The following is a 23,749-nucleotide window of genomic DNA, read 5'->3' as shown; positions in this document are numbered from 1 at the left end:
CACTGAAATCTACCTGCCTCCGGCAGTTTGAAGAGACAACTGTGTACTAGTGTTCCCTTTGGTCTGCTTTGGGTTGGGAAAAATAGAAAATGAATGAAGCCTCAAGCAAAGTGTGTGGCGGAATGTTTCAACGCTTCCGCCGACGACGTAACTCTTTGGAGGGTGCCATGGTGAAGAAAGGCACGTTACTGTGTAATGATTAGGGCGAGGTAGTGTGGCCGAGCGGTCTAAGGCGCTGGATTAAGGCTCCAGTCTCCAAGGAAGCTTGTGTTCGAATCCCACCGCTGCGATGGCGAGTACACGAAACGTTTTGCATAGCTAAATGTAAGAATGACAAATCATCATGACTACGATTGGTGTCATAGCCAAGTGTATTACTGTGGGTCTGCCGAACACTCCAGATTGGCTGGGGCATCCTGTAGGTGGGTGGGAGTCGTGGCCTCTATTTATTGAAAGTAGTGGGTGAAAAAGTAATTAACATCAATATGTATTCTAGCTCATTTCTGTAGCGGCGTCTGACCGGTTTCTTGAAAACAAAATGCAGCGAACTAGTCGGAGTTCAATTGAAGAGACGTTTGAAACGCAGTTTTTCAGTAAGACCAGGACAAGTTTCCAAGGTTTCAAAGGTACATTTAATGTATACAATATACATCCTGAAATGCTTTTTCTTCGCAACCATCCACGAAAACAGAGGAGTGCCCTAAAGAATAAACGACGGTTAAATGTTAGAACCCCAAAAGTCTCGCCCCCATCTCCCCTCCGTCTCTCGCGTAAGTGACAGCAAGCAGCAATCCCCCCTCCCCCACCAGAAAAAAGATCATGGGCACCCGCCACCGGGCACTCAAGCGTGAGCAAACCAACAGTAAAGACACGGACTTGCAGTTACCTCAAAGACTTCGCGTTTCACCCTGTGCTCGACATACCACAGGCTGTGTCTGCCTCTCTCTCTCTCTCTCTCTCTCTCTCTCTCTCTCTCTCTCTCTCTCTCTCTCTCTCTCTCTCTCTCTCTCTCTCTCTCTCTCTCTCCCTCCCCCCATCCCTAGTAAGTTCATAAGGCAGATCACGGCCGCATGTTGTAAACGATTGTCACCGTAAAACAATCTGTAAAAACTGTAACTGTAAAAATGCTATATCAGGGCAAAACAAGCTAGTGTCATCTATTGGAAACCGGCATTATGTTTCTGAGACACATAAACAATCAGACCTGTAACATTTTCGATGAATTTTATACACTGTATTATTGTTCCGTTCCTTTTTGAGGCATTATGCTCTGTTAGAGGGTAATTTGTGATTTTTAGTGCTTTACTGAAAGCCGCTTTCATCACATGGCAAATCACCCCATAACTCAATGGTTCCGCTGGGAGTTGAACCCAGGATCTCCTGTTTACTAGACAGGCGCTTTGACCAGTTAAGCCACGGAACCCTCGCCTTGTCCAGCAGCTGATATAATGATAGTTCACTTGCACTAACTCTTCTTCGTCTGCTAGCGAGAGAAATGCTTCAGATTCAGACTGTCACAATAAGATAAAACAAAGTAAACCGTATTGAGACTCATCCAAATTCCATAATATAGGTTCCTATTCTCACCACAGTTCACAATTTTCGGAACATTGCTTCAATTCACAGACACACAGCCGGGAGGTAGTGACCGATTCACCAGCCCTGAAGCCTCATGCGAAGGGCGGAAGGATTGTCACCACTTCGTCACGGGTTAATTGATGAGTTTAAGCCCTTCTTCAATCAATGTGGCGGGTGGTTTCATGCAATGTGATCGTCCTGGCTCTTTAAGCAAGGAGGATTAAAGCAACATCTGTGCTGTGAGGATGAATCACAACTTTGAAGCTGGGGAAGAACCTTTCAAGAGTTAGACCTGGAGGCATTTAACCATCAGAGGACAACGACGTAAGAAATAGTCGGAATAACCAAATTTTTAAAAAGGAATTGAAAAGAAAATCTCTGACATGTCTATTCGGTATTTTCCAACAGAATAGATAAGGCCGAATGATTGGGCAGAGTAACTTCGCATTGCAAGAACACCCTGGTTAATGTGCGGAGAAATGTTTGTAAGGAAAATTGAATAAAGCTTTCGCTTGCCTTAAACAGAGAGAAATGCAGTAAACGGATGTGACCGTTTGGGGAGGTTGGACAAGTCGGCCATTCTGAGGATTGTTGTTGAGTCTTTTTGTCAATAGGATGAGGGAATAAAATTGCCCAGAGTTCCTGATAACACTGGGTTTGGTTTTAATGTGTGCAGGGAGGGTGACAATACGCTGCTTGAGGGAAATACATTGTCCGGCAAGTGGATACATTGCTCGGCCTTTCCCAGTGGGAAACGCGTAACATGACTCAATAGGTGAAAAATTGAACGGCAAGACATCTCGGGTCAGGTATATGGATTCACTTTTTTCGGTGATATTACTGAGTGTCAGAGCAGAATTTTTGAATTTGTCAAAGATACCGTGCACACATGCATAGCAATAACTGGCTTAGGTCCTGATGCCGGTACGGAGACTTAAACCGTCTGATTCTGGGATCCACTCACTTGTATCCGCTAGGACCTGCCATCCAATGATATGAGTCCCAGAGCTGTACAACTTCCACATGAAATTTCCATTTATAATGTTCTGTTTCATTTATATAACTGATAAGCTCGTGTCGGTTTACGATTCTCTCAGTCCCGTGGAGAATCAGACCGAGGCAGTTATCTAAGTTTGGAGTCTGTGCGAGTAACGTGCAAGGGAAAATAAACACCGCAGGGAATACTTGATAGATCAGGCAGTATCTGTGGAGAGTAAGAGAATTTTTTCAAAACCTAACTCCTTTGGTTGTCAGTAACAGAAGAACATAGCCCAGTTTGGTGGATTTAGCTGCCCGGGGAGAAATATAAAAACATTTCCTGAGGCTGCATTCTATTAGTGTGATTAATCCTTGAGTGCGGCAAGTCAATTGTCAATTATTCTAAGAGAAAAGTATTTTAAAGTAATACAAGAGAAAACAAAAAGAAAAAACAGAATACAAGATCTAGTGTGACTGTTACAATTATAGAGAGGTAGGTATTGAGGCCAAGAATTCATCTTGAACGTATAAGAATTCGTTTAACATGGCAAACGCTGCCACTGAGCCGAGATGTTCGTGCTTACAAGCTTTTGTATCTGCTGCCCAGGGAGGAGAGAAGATGTCTAGGGTGGTAGGGGGACTTTGATAATGCTAGCTGCGTTCTGGAGGCAACACGAAGGGTCAACATTATGCATGGAGGAGAGGATGGTATTCTGTCCACAACGGGGCTCAAACTAACCCAAGCAGGTTAGTTACTTGGGACTCGTCATAACTTCTGGGAGATGAGAAATTGATAAGCAGCATGTAGATATTGTGACAAAACTATCACTTCCCACTGATGTGGGAGATTGAGGTGGTTCCTCACTTTGGTACATTTCTACAGGCGTTTAATACAAGAATCATCGATCCAGTTATCATGAGCCAGAATATTCCCATATTTCTCCTTCCAGGCAGTGTTGTAGCGTCCACGTTATGTCTTCGGAGATAATGACACCCAGGAACTTGAAATTGCTCACTCTGTCCACTTCCGATCCCAATATGGTTTGTGTTTCTTCGTCTTAACCCTTATAAAGTCAGCTCTTCGGTCTTGCTGACGTTGAGTGCGAGCTTGGTGTTGCGACACCACTCAACTATCTCGCTCCTGTACACCCTTTCATCACCACCTGAAACTCTATCAACAATGGTTGTATCATCAGCAATTTTATAGGTAGCATTTGAGCTTTGCCTGGCCCTAAAGTCATCGGTGTAGAGAAGTAGAGCAGTGGACTAAGCAGGCATCCCTGTGGCGCAACAGTGTTGATTGCCATTTAGGTGGAGATGTTATTTCCAATCCACACCGATTGTGGTCTGCCGGTTTGGAATCGAGGATCCACTTGCGGAGGGCAGTACAGAGGCCTAGGTTCTGTAGCCTTTCCATCAGGACTGTAGGTTCTATTGAGTATATTGATTTCGGGACGGTGCAGACATCGGACACCTTGGAACCCAGAAGCCTCTGCGTTTAAAATCTGCCATCGTTGACGCATCTTTTTCAGTCCCACTGTCTGTTCTCGGGTCCCGAGGAGCGTTCTGCTGATGAGCAGAGATGTTGGCGCCATTTCGACAGCGCATGCTCATCGTTGTAACCGTGACCAGATAGATGGGTTTCTCGTGCTTGGGGGTTTCTGCGTATAGCAGCCATGGGTTACACAGCCAGCGCTTTCCCTGCCATTCTGTCATGCGTGTTTGGAGGGGCAGGCGGACGGAATGGGAGCAAATGGATCTCCCAAACACCGCCGACTTTCAGCAATCTAAATCCAAAAATTAGGAACTCGGAACAATTAACATAGTTCCGAGTTAATCTCGAATGAAGAGTCGTCCTTTGAGTCAATGAAAATGTGAATAAGTACCGCATGGGAAAATTAAAAAAGAAGAAAATCCTTCCATCGGCTTTACTTCTTGAGAAAATCACATTTGTTTTACCTTCTGGACCTCTCTACCCATTAGAACATATCTTGTACCATTCTCACTAGGTATTGGGTAACAAGTGACCTGTAGCTTTCACATCACTAAAGTGCCACTCTGCAATGAGAAACCCTACTGTCCTTCCCTTCGTATTCATTAGCATTGCCATTAGTTCACCACCGTCAATCACCTGGGGAGGGCGGCGGTGGGGGTCAGAGTAATTAGAAAGTCTCCAGGATCAGCCATGCAATATAATGTGCTCTTTGTGGCATTGTGGGACGTGAGCAGAAGTTGAAATAATACTGATGGAGGCAAACTGAGTCAAGTCACAGGTTGATGTTGGGCAGAAATTCCCTATTCTGATAGAGACAGGAAAGCAGAGAATTTGAGGCTCAGTCCAGATGCCTGATCTTTGCCCAGTTAAGAGATGAGGAGTTGATCTTCCAATTGGCGTAAATCCTCAGTGTAACAGTGTGATGTCATCGCTCACCATAGAGATGGCAATGATCTCATCCAAAATATTGTCCTTCATGCATCGATGTATTTTGTAAACCTTTTTACAGGTTAGAAACAGCAAATAGTTTGTGCACAGGAATCTCAAAGGCTACAGGTGAGTTTTGCTGTCGCTGTACAAGTATTTAAGGAGAGACCAAAAATTTCCCTTCTAGCACCAATATATCTGTTGTGAATCAGTGGAGATGAAGAGGTATCTCGTGCCATCTGGAAGCCTGCTTTGTGTCTGAAATGGGGTTTTCTGTTTTGACTTTGTGTAATCCACTGGAGCTGGGATGCTGTGAACACAGCAGCATTTGTTCACTGGAGATTAGTTCCTCAACTACATTGACTGGACGATGGATTCACTACATCTGATATCTGCCTTGATGAATTCCCAAAGAGTTGAATACGGGGAGATATAATTCTCCTTCTCTCAGTGTGGGAAGGGATTCAGTCACTCAGTCCACCTGGGCTATCAAAAAGGCAAAAGGAATGTTGACCATCATTGCGAGAGGTTTTGAATTGAAGAGCAGGGAGATTCTGCTGCAACTGTACGGCATACTGGGGTAAATCCTATCAGGGCCTGGGGACTTATCCACCTTAATACTCATGAGGAGGCCCAATGCTTCCTCCTCCTTGACTTCCAAATGCCTTAACATGTTTATACACTCAGCACTGATCTCCTGGTCTTCCATATTTTTTCACGTAGTAAATTCTGAAGCAACGTACTCATTAAGTACCTGACACGAATTCTCCAGATCTAAGCAAGTGCTTCTCCTTTATCCTTGAGTGGCCCCACTCTCTCTCTGGTTATTCTGTTGTTCTTGATGTACGTATGCAATATTTTGGGATTCAACTTATTCCTCTTGGCCAAGAACATTTCAAGGCCCCTCCTAACTTTTCTAATTCCCTTCTTTACTTCTGTTTTGGTGTCTTTATATTCCTCAAGTGTTTCTTTGATCTTAACATCTGAAAATTTACGTACTTGTCCTTTTTTTTCCTGACTAAATTTATCACCTCTCCAGACATCCAAGGTTCTGGGGAGATTTGCGAGGGCTACTGAGGTGACTTTAAACAAGAATGGTTGGGGTGTGGGAATCAAATTAAAGAGACTGGAGAGAGGAGGTTAGTTCACAACAGGGGGATGGGAACAAGTGCAGAGAGACAGAGGGGTGTGAAATGAGGATAGAAGCAAAAAAGTAGTAAGCTGAAAAGTAAAAGTGGCAGGCCGGCAAATCAAGGGCAAAAATCAAAAAGGGTCACTTTTCAACATAATTGTTTCAGGGCTAAGACTGTTGTAAAAGCGAGCCTGAAGGCTTTCTGTGTCAATGTAAGGAGCTTTCGTAACAAGAAGGATGAATTAAAAGTGCAGATTGTTATTAATGAATATGATATAGTTGGGATCACAGAGACATGGCTCCAGGCTCCAAGGATGGGAGCTCAACGTTCAGGGATATTCAATATTCAGGAGGGATAGATATGAAGGAAAAGGAGGTGGGGTAGCATTGCTGGTTAGGGAAGAGATTAACGCAATAGAAAAGAAGGACATTAGCCGGGAGGATGTGGAATCGATATGGGTAGAGCTGCATAACACTAAGGGGCAGAAAACGCTGGTGGGAGTTATGTACAGACCACCTAACAGTAGTAGTGAGGTTGGGGATGGCATTAAACAGGAAATTAGAAATGTGTGCAATAAAGAAACAGCAGTTATAATGGGTGACTTCAATCTACATATAGATTGGGTGAACCAAATTGGTAAGGGTGCTGAGGAAGAGGATTTCTTGGAATGTATGCGGGATGTTTTTTTGAACCAACATGTCGAGGAACCAACTAGAGAGCAGGCCATTCTGGATTGGGTATTGAGCAACGAGGAAGGGTTAGTTAGCAATCTTTTCGTGCGAGGCCCCTTGGGTAAGAGTGACCATAATATGGTGAAACTCTTCATTAAGATGGAGAGTGACATAGTTAATTCAGAAACAAAGGTTCTGAACTTAAAGGAAGGTAACTTTGAAGGTATGAGACGTGAATTACCTATGACAGACTGGCAACTGACACTTAAAGGGTTGACGGTGGATATGCAATGGCAAGCATTTAAAGATCGCATGGATGAACTACAACAATTACTCATCCCAGTTTGGCAAAAGAATAAATCAGGGAAGGTAGTGCACCAGTGGCTGACAAGGGAAATTATGGATTGTATCAATTCCAAAGAAGAAGCATACAAATTAGCCAGAAAAAGTGGCTCACCTGAGTACTGGGAGAAATTCAGAGTCCAGCAGAGGAGGACAAACGGCTTAATTAGGAAAGGGAAAAATGATTATGAGAGAAAACTGGCAAGGAACATAAAAACTGACTGTAAAAGTTTTAATAGATATGTGAAAAGAAAAAGATTAATTAAGGCAAATGTAGGTCGCCTACAGACAGAAACAGGTGAATTGATTATGGGGAGCAAGGACATGGCAGACCAATTGATAGATAGGTAGATAGATAGATATACTTTATTAATCCGAGGGAAATTTGATTTCGTTACAGCCGCACCAACCAAGAATAGACCGTAAATATTGCAATACAAAAACCACGAACAATCAAACAGCAAAATGCAAACGCAGAAGTCCAGGACCAGTCTATTGGCTCAGGGTATCTGACCCTCCACGGGAGGAGCTGCACGTTCGATGCCCACAGGCGGGAATGACCTCCCGTGCCGCCAAGTGATGTATAACGGTGGATAATGTGGCCGAAGTCCAACAGTAAAAAGTTCAATATCCAGTCTGCAAACTCGTTCCTCGATGGAAACATTCCTCGATGAATAACTACTTTGGTTCTGTCTTCACTAAAGAGGACATAAATAATTTTCCGGAAATACTAGCGGACAGAGGGGCCGGTGAGATAGACGAACTTGCAGAAATACATGTGTAACCCTCCCGACCACCCTCAGGGTCGCTTGGCTCGTTGTCGTCTAGGGAAACAGCCTCGGCCCCGCCAAACTGGATAATTCGTTTGTGTGGATGCTGTGTGATGTACCCCACCCCGCCCAAATAACAGACAATACACCAGATGCAATTAAATGATTTACAGTTGATAGATATTACTGGAACTATATAATTAAGAGAGAATAAAATATAAAAGGTGCCACACTTATCAAAGTTCAAATCTTCGTGCACAAAACAGTTGGAGCTCAAGGAACTTCTTCTTCACCCTGCGACCCCTCGGACTACCTCGACCGGCCGCCTGGGTCCAACAACGGTGGTCGACCAGACCCTCCACGCTAGTCCGTCTCCGTCTCCTCGCCGAACGCCCTCCTCGGGGTCCGACCCCGTTAGCGGACTCACAGCACCTGGTCCATCCTCTGACTCTCTCTCCCGCCTTCTGCCCCAAAACCCCGCGCATACAGTATCTTCAAATACACCAAAACCATAACAACAATCCCAGTTGGTTAATAGCATTTTCTTATCATCCTCTAAACCAAAACAAGCTGCTAGCGCAAACTTTCTCAACGTTTAACACAACAAAGCCGCATTCCCCAGATTAACAAAACAATGACGCCATTTTAATTAGCCTCCGCAGTAACATAAATTCGAAACCCCATTACATGATATTTTAGAAATAGATAAGAATTTAACTTCTGGTAACATTTGGGGCAAACTGAAAAGGGTGTTGAATACAGGACTGCAGGAGTTATCTTTCAATGCACGAGGCATACGGAATAAGGTAGCTGATCTTGTACTTTAGTCAGAGAGTGGCAGGTATGATGTCAGGGTTAGGAGCCTAACATAAAAGGATGAACATTGTATATAAATAAGGTAGGTAGGCAGGGGAGGGGTGGGTGGGGCGACTTTGTTGTTAAAATGTGACATCAAAATCTCATAAGTAGTTAACATAGGATCAGAAGAATTAGAATCATTGAGGGTAGAGTTAAGAACCTACAAAGGTAAAAAGACCCAGATGGCCTCCGAACAGTAGCCAGGATATGGGAAGCAATGATAGATGGGATAACTCTGATAGAACAGACGGACTGATTGGTCTCCCTCTATGTCATGGTGAGTTCTGAGCCGCTTCAGTTAGTTTGCTTCTATTAGATCGCCCTCCATTCAGTAATTAACCTCACAGATGTTGGCTCCAGATCTAATTCACACTGCCCCCTGCTGGTGAAATAATTGTCATACAAAAGTGAACCAAAATGAATGTTCCAACGATATCTATCATAAAATTCCAGAGTACATCTGTGGATCTCCGTTCAAATCACATTATTATGCTTAGTAGGCTCCATTGCTTCTTTTGGGCCATACATCATGGTCCCAAGGGTAAGATTATATAATTCATATAATTCCCCAGTTTAGCCTGTGGGGCAATTGAACGCTATTCGCAGCTGAAGAGTAGAAATATAGTTAATATACACCTGAGCGAATTTTCTACATCATAACTCTTCATAGGTATCTAGTTAAGCATCGTCAATAATTGGATAGCAACTTTTAACGTGTACAGAGTATATTAATCATTGTCTAATTCTCCGTCCAAGCAATGGTTCAAATTATCAGTTACGCTCTGATAAATAAAAGAAATATTTGTATCTTAGCGCTTACGTGTGGTGTTACATTATCTGTAAGCAAGGAAGGGGATCCGAGAAACTGTGATCATTTGTGTCATATATTGTTTTCATCTGTGCCCTCTATTTTCGTTTATAAAGTTGGTAGAGTATCGGATCCAGAGAATGATATGATGACGGAGATACGGTGAAATGGTGTCGTTGAGATAAGAATGCGGCCATGGAATAATTGAACGACGATAAGTGGGGGTTGTTTTGGTTGACGTACTGTTCTTTTTGTTTCCGTCATGATTCTGTTGTATGTGAGATTAGTTCCAGGGAATAGAGTGCTTGATTAACAGACATAGTTTCAAAGCTGATACTTGTACAAATGGGGAGAACTGAGAACCGGTTTGCGAGAGGACAGCGTTCACAAAAGGAAATAACGGAATAGTGACGAGGGCTTTTCTGTGCGGCGGCTTTGAAAGGTTTCTGGAGGTTTGATGTAGAATTAATGTAACTTACTCTTATTTACCCTTTAGAGTGGTCGTGAAGGTCAAGAGTGAAAATGGTAAAGACTGAAAGCCATTGTTCTTTCTTGCCGTTTGGTCGCTGTCTCAGGTGATAAAACCATCTTAATTTCAACTGGTCTTCGTGTTCTCTTTGATTCCCTTGCGTTTGCAGATCTGCCCAGGCCCATCTTGTCGCTGGATTCCAGTCTGATTGCGGTGGAAAAAGGCGTAACGTTTAATTGCTCAGTACCGAGGGAGACCGCGGTCTCTACATTCCACCTGAACGTGAACAGAGATCAGCTAATTGAAGCTTTTCTTCCGGCCAGCTGTTGCAGAGAACAAATCAGACATCTTCCACATCCAGAAAAATGATTTGGAGAAGAGTGGAAATTACACCTGTGGCTACGTTCCATGGTAGCTGTGTTACTTTGGATTTCCAGCATCCGCAAAATTTCTTCTCTTGATGTTCGTGGAATCGGGTGACACTGGATGAACACATTAGAGTGGTGCTGGCGTAACTGATTAACCTTATGGCATTAGAGAAGCTTAGACGAGGTACATACTAAACCGTCGTATATTCATTTCATGAGAAGATGCATCAACAGACCAACAGGATATGAAACATGATCTGCACGGCAAGACAGACTAAATTCTGATATCATATGTAAGACCCGCGTCTGAGCAGTCATGTGTCTCTTCCTTATTCGAAGTTAAGTGTCTTTATTTGACCAGTGTCATTGTAATAATGCGAAAAAGGTGGAAGTCATAATGCAAAGATGTCCTGGAACAATGGCCTCAATGAAGGGCTTAATGTTGCACAAAAATATTATAGTAGCTTCTTTAAAGTTTACAGATTATTTCTGAACCCAGCGTTAATAGAACATGCGACATAGAACAGCACAGCATGAGGACCACGATTTTCCACTGAACCAAATAAATTAATCATCAGATTGCAACTGAACTCAACTCTCATGCCGGTACAATGTCTATACCCATATATTTTCCTCACATTCATCTGCTTGTCTGAATGTCTCTTAAAAGTCCCGAATGCATCCGTCTCTGCAACCACGCCTTGTAGCGGATTCTAAGCATCCATCACTCTAGGTGTAGAAAACCTGCCTCTAACATCTACCTTAAAAATTACACCCTCCTACCTTAAATGCATGCCGTTTGGAATTAGGGATTTCAGCTTTGGGGGAAAAGATGTTGTCTGTCTACTCTATCTATGCCTCTCCTCGTCTTATAAAACTCTATCAAGTCTCCCCTCAGCCTCCGACGCTCGAGAGAAAACAACTTGTGTTTGTCCAATCTCTCGTTATATCACGTGCCTTTCATTCAAGGCAGCATCCTGATATTCCTATACTGCACCCTCTCCAAAGCCAAGATATCGCTTCCTATAATCGGGCAAACAGAAATGTACGTATGCAATACTCCAGATGCGGCTTAACGAAAGTTTTCCAAAGTTGCAGCATAACTTCCTGAGCTTTGAACTCAATGCCTCGAGTACTAAAGGCAAGCATGGTATATTCCTTCTTCACCAACCCATGAACTTCTGTTGCCGCCTTTGAGAAGCTATGAACGTGGACTCCAAGATCCCTCCACGCATTAACTCCGTTTAGCGTCTTGTCCTTGATAAATCAGCTCCTGTCTGAGAGGCGTCTTGGATTCCTTCAATTCGATTACCAAAGCAAAAGGTTTACAGCCGGTGCTATCTCACTCACGCAACCCTGGAGCATCTCCACAGTAAAGGTGCATACATCAGGACGCTCGTTATTGATTTCAGCTCGGCATTTAACACCATTAACCCCTCTAAAGTAGTCAGTAAACTCCGAGACCTGGACCTCAAGACCCTACTGTGCAATTAGATCCTGGATTTCCTTACTTGTAGACACCAGTCAGTTAGGACTGGCTCAGTTAGGGATTCACTCAGACATCTGAAATCCCGGCACACCAGCGAATTCACACTGCAGAGAGGCCATTCAGCTGTTCTGAATGTGAGAAGGAATTCACTCACTCATCCACCCGACTGAAACACCAGCCATTTCGCACTGGGGTGAGATCACTCATCTGTTTTGTGTGTGGGAAGGGATTCTTTCAGTCTTCCGGCCTGCAGACACACCAGCAAGTTCACACTGGGGACAGGCTATTCGCCTGTCAGACTGTAGGAAGGGATTCACTCCGTCATCTCTATTGAAGGTACATCTGTCATGGTCCGTCCGTGAAGTCCGTATTCCGGTTCACGGTCTGGTCCAGCGACCCTTGATCCAGGTTTTCCTGTCTACCCTGCTTCTGTACTTGTTGAGCTCTAATTAAGCCAGTTGATGCTCGGTGGGGCTGGCTGCATAACTACCTTCAGAGATCAGGGCGTAGCTGCTGGATTGCTCTTGTCCTTACTCCTTATATCCCTTCCTCTGCCTTCCGTTTCCTCGCCTGAAGCCCTGTCTTGTCTTGCTGCTAACTCTCGCCTTGTCTCGCCTGTAGTCTTGTCCTGCAGCCACCCTGTACCTACCTCCATTCCTGTCCCTTGCCTTTGCCGGGTAAGCCATGTCGTATTGCCGTTATCTACGGTTGGTTCTGTCCCTTCCTAACCCTTGCCTCCGTCGGGTGAGCCAGGCCATCTTGCCGTTACCTGCGGTTGGTTCTGTCCTTTCCTGTCCCTTGCCTCCGTCGGGTGGTGATCCGCGCCCTTCCCAGGAGGAGCCTCCAGCCTTCCGCATCAAGCGTGAAGACTCCAGCCTCCAGCCTCCTACCAAGCCTCGCCTCTAGTCTCTAGCCTCAAGACTGAAGACTCCAGCTTCCTGCCTCCTTCCAAGCCTCGCCTCGAGCCTCAAGCCTGAAGATTCCAGCCGCCTGCCTCCTGCCAAGCCTCGCCTCTAAACTCAAGCCTGAAGGTTCCAGCCTGGTCCTGCTCGCCTGCCAAGTCTCGTCCTTGCCTAGTTCTGGGGCCGAGCCAGAGGCAAGACCCAGGTACTGGGTCCTTGTCCAGTCTCTGGCTCGGAGTCCAAGCCCGGGCTCCTAATCCTCTTGTCCAGTCCTGTTCCGGGTTCCCGGTTTTCGTGTCCATGTCCTTGCCCTCAGCCTGTATCCTAGTCCAGTCCCTAGTACTTCGGTGTCTGTGTCTTGCACTTGGGTCCGTTCCCAGCCACCTCCTTATGACAACATCAGCAACTTCACAGTGGAGAGAGGCCGTTTATCTGGTCAGACTGTGGAACGCGATTCCCTCATTTATATACCCTGCTGTCACACCAGCAAGTTCACACTGGGGAGAGACCATCTTCCAGCTCAGAATGTGGGAAGGGAGTCATTCAGTCATCCAACGTGCAGACACACCTGCGAGTTCACACTGGGGAGAAACCGTTCACCGTCTTAGACTCTGGGAAAGGATTCACTCAGTCATCTCAACTGAAGGTATATCAGCGAATTCACACTGGGGAGAAGGCATTTATCTGCTCAGACTGTGGGAAGGGATTCACATAATTATCCACCATACAGAGACACCAGCGAGTACACACTGGGGAGAGGCTGTTCACCTGTTCCACGTGTGGGAAGGGATTCACTCGGTCATCCAGTCTATACAGACACCAATCAGTTCACACTAGGAAGAATCCATTCAACTGCTCTGACTGAAGAAAAGGATAATACCCAGTCATCTCAATGATTGGCACACCAGTCAGTTCACACTGGGGAGAGGCCGTTCACCTGTTTTGACTAGGAAGAGATTCACTCAGTCATCTGACTTACAGTCACCAGTCAGTTCACACTGGAGAGAGGCCATTCACCTGTTCTCGTTGTTCTAAGGGATTTACGGACGCATAATCAGTTCATACGGGGGAGAGGCCATTCATTTGCTCTGACTGAGGAAAAAGATTTCCTCAGTCATCGCAAATACTGGCACACCAGCTAGTTCACAATGGGGACGACCATTCAATTGTCCATACTGTGGCAAGTGATTCACTCAGACATCTGACCTACAGAGTCACCAGTCAATTCACACTGGGGAGAGGCCGTTCACCTGCTCTGAATATGGGAAGGGATTCACTCATTCATCCCTCTTCGTGACACACTGAGTTTACAATGAGGAGAAGTTGAAATCGGCTGTGTGCTGGATATTTCAACATTACAGTTGTTAAATGCAGAGGCAAGTTCAAAAGTGACTTTTGGCGTTGAACTCTGTAATTATTGCTGCACCCGATTCTGAATGCTGGTCACTGGGCATGAGAGGAATTTCTTCACCAGGGAAGGCTAAGGCCAGACGGAGTGATAGTGATTGGAGATTCAATAGTAATGGTACAGCATATTATTTAGCTGTGAAAGAGATGTCATGTCTCTTGGTCATGTCTCAAGATGGTATGATACCTCCCAGGTGCTAGGGTCCAGGATGTCCCAGAGCAGCTGCAGAATACTCTCAAGGGGGAAGGTAAGCAGCTAGAGGTCGTGGTGCACATTGGTAGAAAGAGGGAAGAGGTCTTGGACAGTGAGTATAGAGAGTTGGAAAGAGATTGAAGAGCAGGACTTCCAGGTACAAACGTTTAGATTACTGCCCGTGCCAAATGCAGGAATAGGATGATAGAACAGATGAATGAGTGCTGGGGAACCAAGGATCAGGGTTTCAGGTTCTTGATTATTGGAATATCTTCTGGGTCAGGAGTGACCTGTACAAAAAGGATGGATTCACCTAAACTGGAGGTGAACCAATATCTTGGCCTGAAGGTTCGATATTGCTGCTGAGTAAGGTTTAAATTAATTTGGAAGGAGATTGGGAACCAGAGCATTAGGTCAGAAAGTGTAGGGATGGAGAGGAAGGTAAATGTTAGGGAGTAAAAGCGGGCAGGAGCAAAGTAATAGTATGAGACGATGGATAGCTTGAAGTGTGCGTCTTTTAATGCTAGGAGTATTATAAATAAAGGTGATGAACTTGGAGGATGCGTTAGCATCATTTTGTGGCCATTACAGAGACTTGGTTGAGAGAGGGACAGGAATGGGTGATTAATACTCCAGGGTTTCGATATTTTTGAAAAGATAGTGAGAGGTGTAAAGGATGGGGGCGGGAGGAGTTACATTACTAATCAGGGACAGATTCACAGCTGCAGTCAGAGGGGACAGAATGGGGGCTTGTCCACTGAGCCTGCAGTATATGGTAGAACAAAAATAGGAAGGGTGCAATCACTCTTAGGGGATTATACTACAGACTCTCCGTCCCCCAGTAGCTATCACGACATTGAGGAAGATATATGCATGCAGATTAAGAAAACATGTAAAAACAATGGGCTTGTTGTCATTGGGGGAATTCAATGTGTAGGCACAAGTTTCTTTGGTCATTTGGTTACTAATTTAATTCGTTCGGCACAACATTGTGCGTCAAAGGGCCTGTTCTAGTGATATACTGTTCTATATTTACGATTCTATCCTTTCTTATATAAGGGACTCAAAACTGCTCATAACAACCCAAGTGCTGTCTGACCAATGCTTTATAGAGCCTCAGCATTACGTTCCTGGTGAAAGGTCAAGTCGTGTGGAGTATCTCAGCCTGAAACGTTGACTGCTTATTCCTTTCCAGAGATGCTGCCTGACCCACTGAGATCCTCCAGCATTTTCTTTGAGCTCCTCTCGGTTTCCACCATCTGCAGAATCTCTCGTGTACAGCACTATATCTTTGCTTTTATATTCTACTCCTCTGGAAATGAATGCTAATAATGCATTTGCCTTCCTTACCGCAAATTCAAGCTGCAAGCTAAACTTTAGGGAATCGTGGGTGCTCCCACTCTGTTTACAAATCTGATTTCTGAATTTGCTAAACACAAGTGAACCTACAGATGCTGGAAATCCAGAGCAACACGTGAATAAAAAAAAACGCTGGAGGAACTCAGCAGCTCAAGCAGCATCTATGGACATGAATAAATAGTCGACGTTTCAGGCTAAGACCCTTCTTTGGCATTGGAAAGGAAGACCATAAGACCATAAGACACAAGAGCAGAATTAGGCCATCTGGCCCATCGAGTAGCTCCGCCATTCAATCATGGCTGATCCTTTTTTTCTCCCCCTAAATCCCAGTTCCTCGCCATCTCCCTGTAACCAAGAATCTATCAATTTCTACCTTAAATATACCCAACGACCTGGCCTCCACAGCTGCATCTGGCAACAAATTCCACAAATTCGCCACCATTTGGCTAAAGAAATTTCTCCACATCTGTTTCGAAAGGGCACCCCTCTACGTTGAAGCTATGCCCTCTTGTCCTAGACTCTCCCACCATGAGAAACATCCTTTCCCCATCTCCTCTGTCTCGGGCTTTCAACATTCGTAAAGTTTCAATGAGATTCCACCCCAACCATGCTTCTGAAGTCCAACAAGTAGAGACCCAGAGCCACTAAACTTTGCTCTAATGATAACCCTTTCATTACCGGAATCATCCTTGTGAACCGCCTCTGGACCCTCTAAAATACCAACACATCTTTTTTTTCAGTGAGGACGCCAAAACTGTTCACAATGTGAGGCCTCAGCATCACATCCCTGCTCTTGTACTCTAGACCTCTTGAAATGAATTCCAAAATGTCATTTGCCTTCCTCAACACCGACGCTCCTGCAAGTTAACCTTTAAGGTGTTCTGCACACGGATTCCCAAGTCCCTTGGCATCTAAGATTTTTGGAGTTTCTCCCGCAATTAGAAAACGGTTTGCACATGTATTTCTACTCCTAAAGTGCATGACTGAGCATTTTCCAACATTGTATTTCATTTGCCACTTTCGTGTCCATTCTCCTAATCCAAGTCCTTCTTCAGCCTACCTGCAATGCTACCTGCCCCTTCACCAATCTTCGTACCATCTGCACACCTGGCAACAAATCCATCCATATCATTGATATACAGCATAAAGAGAAGTGGCCCCAGCTCCGACCCCTGCGGGACACCACTAGTCACTGGCACTAATATTTGTAATCCATATTAAATTGCAAAAGGAAGGTATCTGTGTGACTGTAAGGAGAGGGATAGGGAATAGACAGATAGTTCAGTGTAGCCCTGTGGCCATTCCCCTCAACAACATGTTTCTAAACGTCTGGGCGGGATGGGGACAAACTACATACCAGAGGAAAGCCGCAGCAACCAGGTCTCTGGCATTGACTTTGGCTCTATGGCTTAGAAGGGAAGGGGCAGAAGAGAGCAGTGGTGATAGGAGATTCCATAGATAGGGGAGTAGACGGGAGATTCTGTGAACGTGAAAGGGACCCTGGGCTAGCATATTGCTTCCCACGTGCCAGGTTCAGATGTCTCATATCGGTTCCACTGTATTCTGAACTCTGATGGTCAGCAGCCAGAATGTGTGGTATATTCTGGTGCCAACAACATAGGTAGAAAAAGGGAGGAAACCCTGAAGATAGAATACAGGGAGATAGGTAAGAAGCTGAAAAGCAGGACTTCAAGGGTAACAATCTCTGATTGGTGTCTGTACCATGCATCAATGAGGATAAGGACAGTACGATTTGGTAGATGTGTGTCTGAGGAGGTAAAGTGCCAAATTTGTGTATTATTGGGATCTCTTCTGGGGAACGTATGACCTGTACAAAAAAGACGGGTTACACCAAAACTTGAAGGGGATCAATATCCCTCGGGTAGCTTTGCTGGAGATGTTGGGAATGTTGCAGCTAGTTTGGTAAGGGGATGGGAAACAATGTGATATGTCAGAGGATGGGACAGTTGGTAAACAGGCAGATGCAGCTGAGGAATTTAAAGTTGCTGACCATCTCCACCTCCGATACTCTGATGAGAACCCACTCATGAGACTTCCTCATCCTGAAGTCAATAATCATCTCATGGGTCTTGTTGATATTGAATGAGAAGTTGTTACTGTGGAACTGCTAAGCCATGTTTTCAATCTCACTCCTCACAATTGATTCGTCACTGATTCAGCCAATATCAGTGGTGTCATCAACAAAGGAGGCACTGGAGCTATGGGTAGCCTTTTAATCATGAGTATGAAGTGAGCAGAGCAGGTGGACTGAGCAGAAAAAATTTTTGTGCACCTGTCATGATGACGACTGTGGAAATGTTGTTACCCAACTGGGCAAGTGCAGAAATCAAGGATCCATTTGGTCAAGGAGATATTGAGGCCCACGTCTTGAAGCTTATTGATTAGTTTTGAGGGGATGATAGTATTGAATGCTGTGCTGTGGTCGAGGAAAAATCAGCCTGATCTACTTATCTATCTTCACCGTCCAGATGTTCCATTGTTGAGTAAAGAGCCAATGAAATAGCATCTGCTATTGACCTGCTGTGTTGGTAGGCAAACTGGTAGGTTACTTCTCGGGTAGAAGTTGATGTGTTTAATGACAAACTTCTCAAAGCACTTCATCACAGTGGTATTGAATAGTAGTCATTGAAGCAGGTTACCACGTTAGTCTTGGTTATAACTGAAGACTGCTTAAAGAAGGTGGGTATCTCAGACTGCGGAAGCAAAAGGTTAAAAATATGGGTGAACACTCCAGCCAGTTGATCAGGGCGGGTCTTTAGTGGTTGGCCAGGTACGCCATCTGGGATGTCTGCATTTCATGGATTCACCCCCCTGAAGCATGCTTTCGTGTCAGCCTCAGAGCCTGAAGTGATAGGGTCATTAGGGGGATGATTCATGGTACAAGTCCTGGCTTGACCTTCCAATGTACATCATTTTACTCTTGATTAAATTCATTTGCAGAGGTATGGGCACCAGAGTGACAGGGCAATTGTGGAGTAGTTGTGAGCAACAATGTTGTTCAGCCAACATACAAAATCGAGAAAGAAAAGGTTGAGCATGATGGGAATAATGTTCTGAGTTGTGTCTATTTCAATACAGAAAGCATTGCAGGTACGATGGATGAGCACGTGGATATATGACATTGGTTGAAGGAGGAGCAGCATCACTGGTTGAAGGAGGTCCATGACTGGTAGCTCAATGTTCCACATGTCCGTTCTTTCAGGTGTGACAGAGTGGGAGAGATTTACGGGGGAGGGCTAGAATTACTGATGAGGGAAAATGACACTGCAATGTTCAGACAGGACAGACTGGAGATCTCATCCATTGAGGCTAAATAGATGAAACAGGAATAAAAAAAGGATTCATGGGATTATATTATAGAACACCTAATAGTCAGAGGAGTAAATTTGTGCACAGCTATCAGGCAGTTGCAAGGAGAATAAGGCTGTGGTAGTGGCTGATTTAAAATCTCCACATATTGACTGGAACTCCCATACAGTAAAAGGGTTACATCTGATCGAGTTTGCTAAGTGTGTCCAGATTTTGTATGGAGTACACTTGAAAAGAAACCGTGCAACATATATTGTTTGAACATGTGTTTTTGCACCGACTGAGTGATCTGCCGTTTTGGTATCTCTGAGAAGATTTAGAGAAGTTGAGAACAGAGTGCGCAGCCTAACGAGAGAGCACAGACCTAAGATTGGCTCAATTTCCCCTGGGTTCAATAAAGTATGACTATGACTACTTGCCGATCTCGTCAATTACAGCGTCGAGGAAGGTTGAAATCGACGAGGATGAGAGCGGAAGCAAGCGGGTGTTCATTGCCGTCAGTCTGCATCATTTAACCGGTCTTCTCCCTCTCGGTCGCGCCTGCCGGGGCGGTGGGGAGGGGGGAAGATTCAAGAGTCTTGAGTCTTGGGCAAAGTTTGATCTGTGCGGTCTCCTCCCTGGTTGATGTTACATGTGCTAATGGTTTCTCCTTTTTATTGCTATTGTTTTCAACTTTGATCAGAGCGCTTTGACGCTCAGTAGCTCTGCAGCCTGCGATCAACAAACTACACAACACCAAACAGAACTGAACTGAATTAAACTGAACCTTCCTAGATCGCTTCAAGGACTCCTTGGTTTGATGATTAAGATTCTGTGTGCCATGTGCCATTTGCGCGATTTGTTATCTTACTTCGCGCATTCGGTGTTCGATATATTTTTGTTTTGAACAAGTTCCGCGGTGTTTCTGTTTATTTTTGCATGGCTGCCTGCGGGAAGATACATCTCTGAGTTGTATTCTGTGTACATATTTTCATGATAAATGTACTTTTATCTTTGAAACTTTCAGAGTCCCAATGGCTTCTACAGCTATATTAAGAGCAACAGGATAGCAAGATATACAATTGATCCTCTTGAAGATCAGCGTGGGCTTCTATGCATAGAGGTGTCACAGGTGGGTGGAGACTTTATAGGACTTCTTGCTTCTTTCTTTCCTCAGCAAATAGACACGGAGCCTATAGATGTGAGGAAAACAGCAGTGTGGTTTGCACCGGAGACATTGCAGAGGAGGAGGTACTTGCTGTCTTGAAGAAATTTAGTGTGGATAAATCCCCACGGCCAGACAAGATATCTCCTTAGACCATTTGGGAAGCTGGTGCAGAAATTGAAGGAGCCCTAGCAGAGATACTTCAATCGTTCTCAGCCACAGGTGAATTGCCGGGGCATTGAATGACAGCTAATGTTGTTCCATTGCTTGAGACAGGCTTTAAAAATGAGCGGAAAACTTATAGCCCGGTGAGCTTGATGTCAGTGATGGTAAATGTTTTGGTGCTGGAAATATAAGTATCTGGATATACAGGGTCTGATTAATGCTATTCAACATAGTTTCGTCTTTGACAGGTCATGTCTAACCAATCGTATACAGTTTTTGGACGAAATTACAAGGAACGTGATGAAAGCAAGGCAGCGGATGTTGTCTTCATGGGCATTAGCAATGCCTTTAACATGGTCCGAGCGGATACAATGTGAGTGGATCCCAGAATCAGGCGATTTAAGTCTCCGTACAAGCATCGGGACCTAACACGGAAATTGCCATGCATATGCGTACGGTACCTTTGACAAATTCAGAATTGTTTTCTCTGAGGCTCTGTAATATCACCGAAAGAAGTGATCCCATATATCTGACCCGAGATGTCTTGCCGTTCAATTTCTCATCTATTGAGTAATGCTACGAGTTCCCCACATGGTGCTCTTTAAAAACCATTTACCGTCCAACGCATTTCCCTTTACCCTGCGTATTGCCACCCTCCCAGCACACATTACCACCTGTTACCAGGAAATCTGGGCAATTTTATTCCTTCAGCCTCCTATTGACAAAAAAACTTAACAACAATCCTCAGTATAGTGGATTTGTCCAAACTCTGCAAACCGTCAGCACACATTTACTGCTGTTCTCTCTGTTTAAGTGGAGACAGTCCTTCCGCACGTGTGAGGTCTCGGGGCTGGTGGATCTGCCGCTGCCTCCCGGCTGATTGTCTGTAAATTGGAGCAATGTTCTGAAAACAAGTGAGCTGTGGTGACAGTAGGAACCTTTATTATGCATGCAGACTATTTTGGGGTGAGTCTCTCAATACGGTCTACTTTGTTTTATTCCATCTTGACAGTCTGAATCTGAAGCATTTCTCTCGCTAGCAGATGAAGGAGAGGTAATGCAAGTGAACTGTCATTATTTCAGCTGCTGGACAACGCGAGGGTTCCGTGGCTTAACTGGTCAAAGCGCCTGTCTAGTAAACAGGAGATCCTGGGTTCAAATCCCAGCGGAGCCTTTAAGTTATGATGTGAATTGCCGTGTGATGACGGCGGCTTTGAGGAAAATTACACTTAACACAATAACACTATAAATTACATTTCACACAGCACAATGTCGCAAAATGGAACGGAGTGTATAGAATTCCCCGAAAACGGTGCAGAACGACGTTTCAAACAGATTACATTTCCGAGTAGCTTGCTATTGCGTTTTTAAGTGTAAGGTTTACAAAGTGCCGCCATGATCTGCTTTATGAAATTGTCCTGTTCTTACTGAGAAACGATTTCACACTGCGTTTCAAAACTCCTTCCTATTGAAATCTGAATATTTCGCCGCATGTTTCAAAAAACCGGAAAGTTGGCGTTAAAGAAATGAGCTGGATGTTACTTTCAATACTTATAGGTATATATGATAAATAATTTCACACCCGCTGTGTTTGATAAACAGAGGCCACGAACTCCACCGAATCTGGAGTGTTCTGCAGTCCCACAGTAATATCCTTGCCCTTGATACTATTACTGCAACATTTGGTTTTGTAAAGTATTTAGGAATTCAATGCAACTAAAATGATGGCGGAAAAGAACAAATACATGCACTCGCGATGGCAGTGGTGGGATTCGAACCCACGCCTCCTCCGAGACTGGAGCCTTAATCCAGCGCCTCAGACCGCTCGGCCACACTACCATGTTTTTTAACCATTATACAGTGACGTGGATTTGTTGACCACGTCAATCTTCAAAGTTTATACCATCAGTGTAGGCGTTGAAACATTCTCCCACACACTGTGCTTGAGGCTTCATGAATTTTCCATTTTTTTCAACAGAAAACAGACCAGAGAGAACGCTGGTACAGAGCTGCCTCTTCAAACTGTCGGATTGCAGCCAGATGTCAGTACGAGTATTCTCAACACACAAATGGAACACTAGGGTTAAATATTCACATTTCCAGCCGATGCAAAGAGTAAATTCAATCCCTGTCGACCTGTCTTGTCACATTCAGCGACCTTTGCACATGTACTCCAAAATGTTGCAAGCCTTTCATTCACATGAACAATCCCAGCTTCCATACCAGAACATTTCAAATTAAAACACTCACATTGACAACGGCTCTCCAATATCTATACTCAGATCTTTCTGGGATATTTAAAGCCGTTCTAAAACTCACCACCACAAACCTCCAATTTGACTGAAACAGATTTTTTGAAGTTGTTTGATTAAATAGTATTGACTTGCAATTGCACTGCGCCGGAAACTGTTCCATCAGCACTCTACTGCCCGTTGCCCTCCAAAGTAGAATTTTTAATTTGAAAAGTAATGAAGATTACCGTCCTTAAACAGTGCTTATGACGGGACTAGGTACCAGGCAAATTGTACACGTGTAGCGACCCACTTTCTAGCACACACGAACCAGCTCACAACAACGTGCGCAGACAGAGGGCCGGCCCCACAAAGGGCGCCAGGCCATCTTCACGAGCAGCGGCAAAATCCCGCGCGCGGAAAGGGTCTGGGAATATGCATTCCCCACAGTAGTCCCGCCCAGGGAGGGCGGGAACGGGAAGGCTTTAAAGCAGGCCGCGAAGTTTGAATAAATCTCTTTCATCGCAACTCCAACTCACCGACTCCGTGTGGTTATTCTAGCGCTGTGTGTAGCACACCGCTACACACGTACGTTTGTGAGGCGTCAAGTTCCAGGTTCTTTCCTGAACCAGAAAAAACGCAAACATTTGTACATATCAGCAGGAAGCTCTGGCAATCAATTACGTCAGGGCTGAACAGATTGTCTAGCCAACTGCTCCCTTCCACCGATCTTATCAATATGACACTTATTGTTAATAATTTATTTCCCGTCTTGTCAATGATCGAGGGCTCTGTCCGCATTTTTCCTGACCAATACCGCGGTTCACGATGCGCAGGGAAAAATGCGATCATCGATTGGCGTGAAGAGTGAATGACTCGATTACTTCAAACCATCTTTTGGATTGTAAGATTCTCCATCATCAGGCGACATTAACAGCCACTTGAATCTGACTGTGGTTATCATTGTACCGAGTGCGGAGATAATGCAGTCTCTGGAAACAAAACATTTTTACTTATATTTGGTCACTCGTCAGTCGAAGGCCAACACGCTAGCATGTACAGCCCGCAGGCACAGACTTCAGTGCAAAAATTAAACTTCCTGAAAAGAAACCTGCAATTTATGAAACAAAAA

The 23,749-nt window shown here is 44.6% G+C and overlaps 3 non-coding genes and 1 pseudogene across 3 annotated transcripts; 1 reads left to right on the top strand and 3 right to left on the bottom strand.

Moving 5' to 3' along the window:
* LOC140189847 (histone H2AX-like) overlaps positions 1-23,749 on the bottom strand; it is an 836,563-nt pseudogene that overhangs the window by 698,652 nt on the left and 114,162 nt on the right.
* On the bottom strand, positions 1,350-1,423 carry trnat-agu (transfer RNA threonine (anticodon AGU)). The gene has a single exon. It is a non-coding gene; the product is annotated as a tRNA-Thr (tRNA).
* On the top strand, positions 21,487-21,560 carry trnat-agu (transfer RNA threonine (anticodon AGU)). Its single transcript has one exon. It is a non-coding gene; the product is annotated as a tRNA-Thr (tRNA).
* trnal-aag (transfer RNA leucine (anticodon AAG)) lies at positions 22,144-22,225 on the bottom strand. The gene has a single exon. It is a non-coding gene; the product is annotated as a tRNA-Leu (tRNA).

This window comes from Mobula birostris, chromosome 29 (assembly GCF_030028105.1).
Source record: "Mobula birostris isolate sMobBir1 chromosome 29, sMobBir1.hap1, whole genome shotgun sequence".
Taxonomy (NCBI): domain Eukaryota; kingdom Metazoa; phylum Chordata; class Chondrichthyes; order Myliobatiformes; family Myliobatidae; genus Mobula; species Mobula birostris.
The sequence above is the reverse complement of the archived record's forward strand: the minus strand, read 5'-3'. Positions and strand labels throughout refer to the sequence as shown.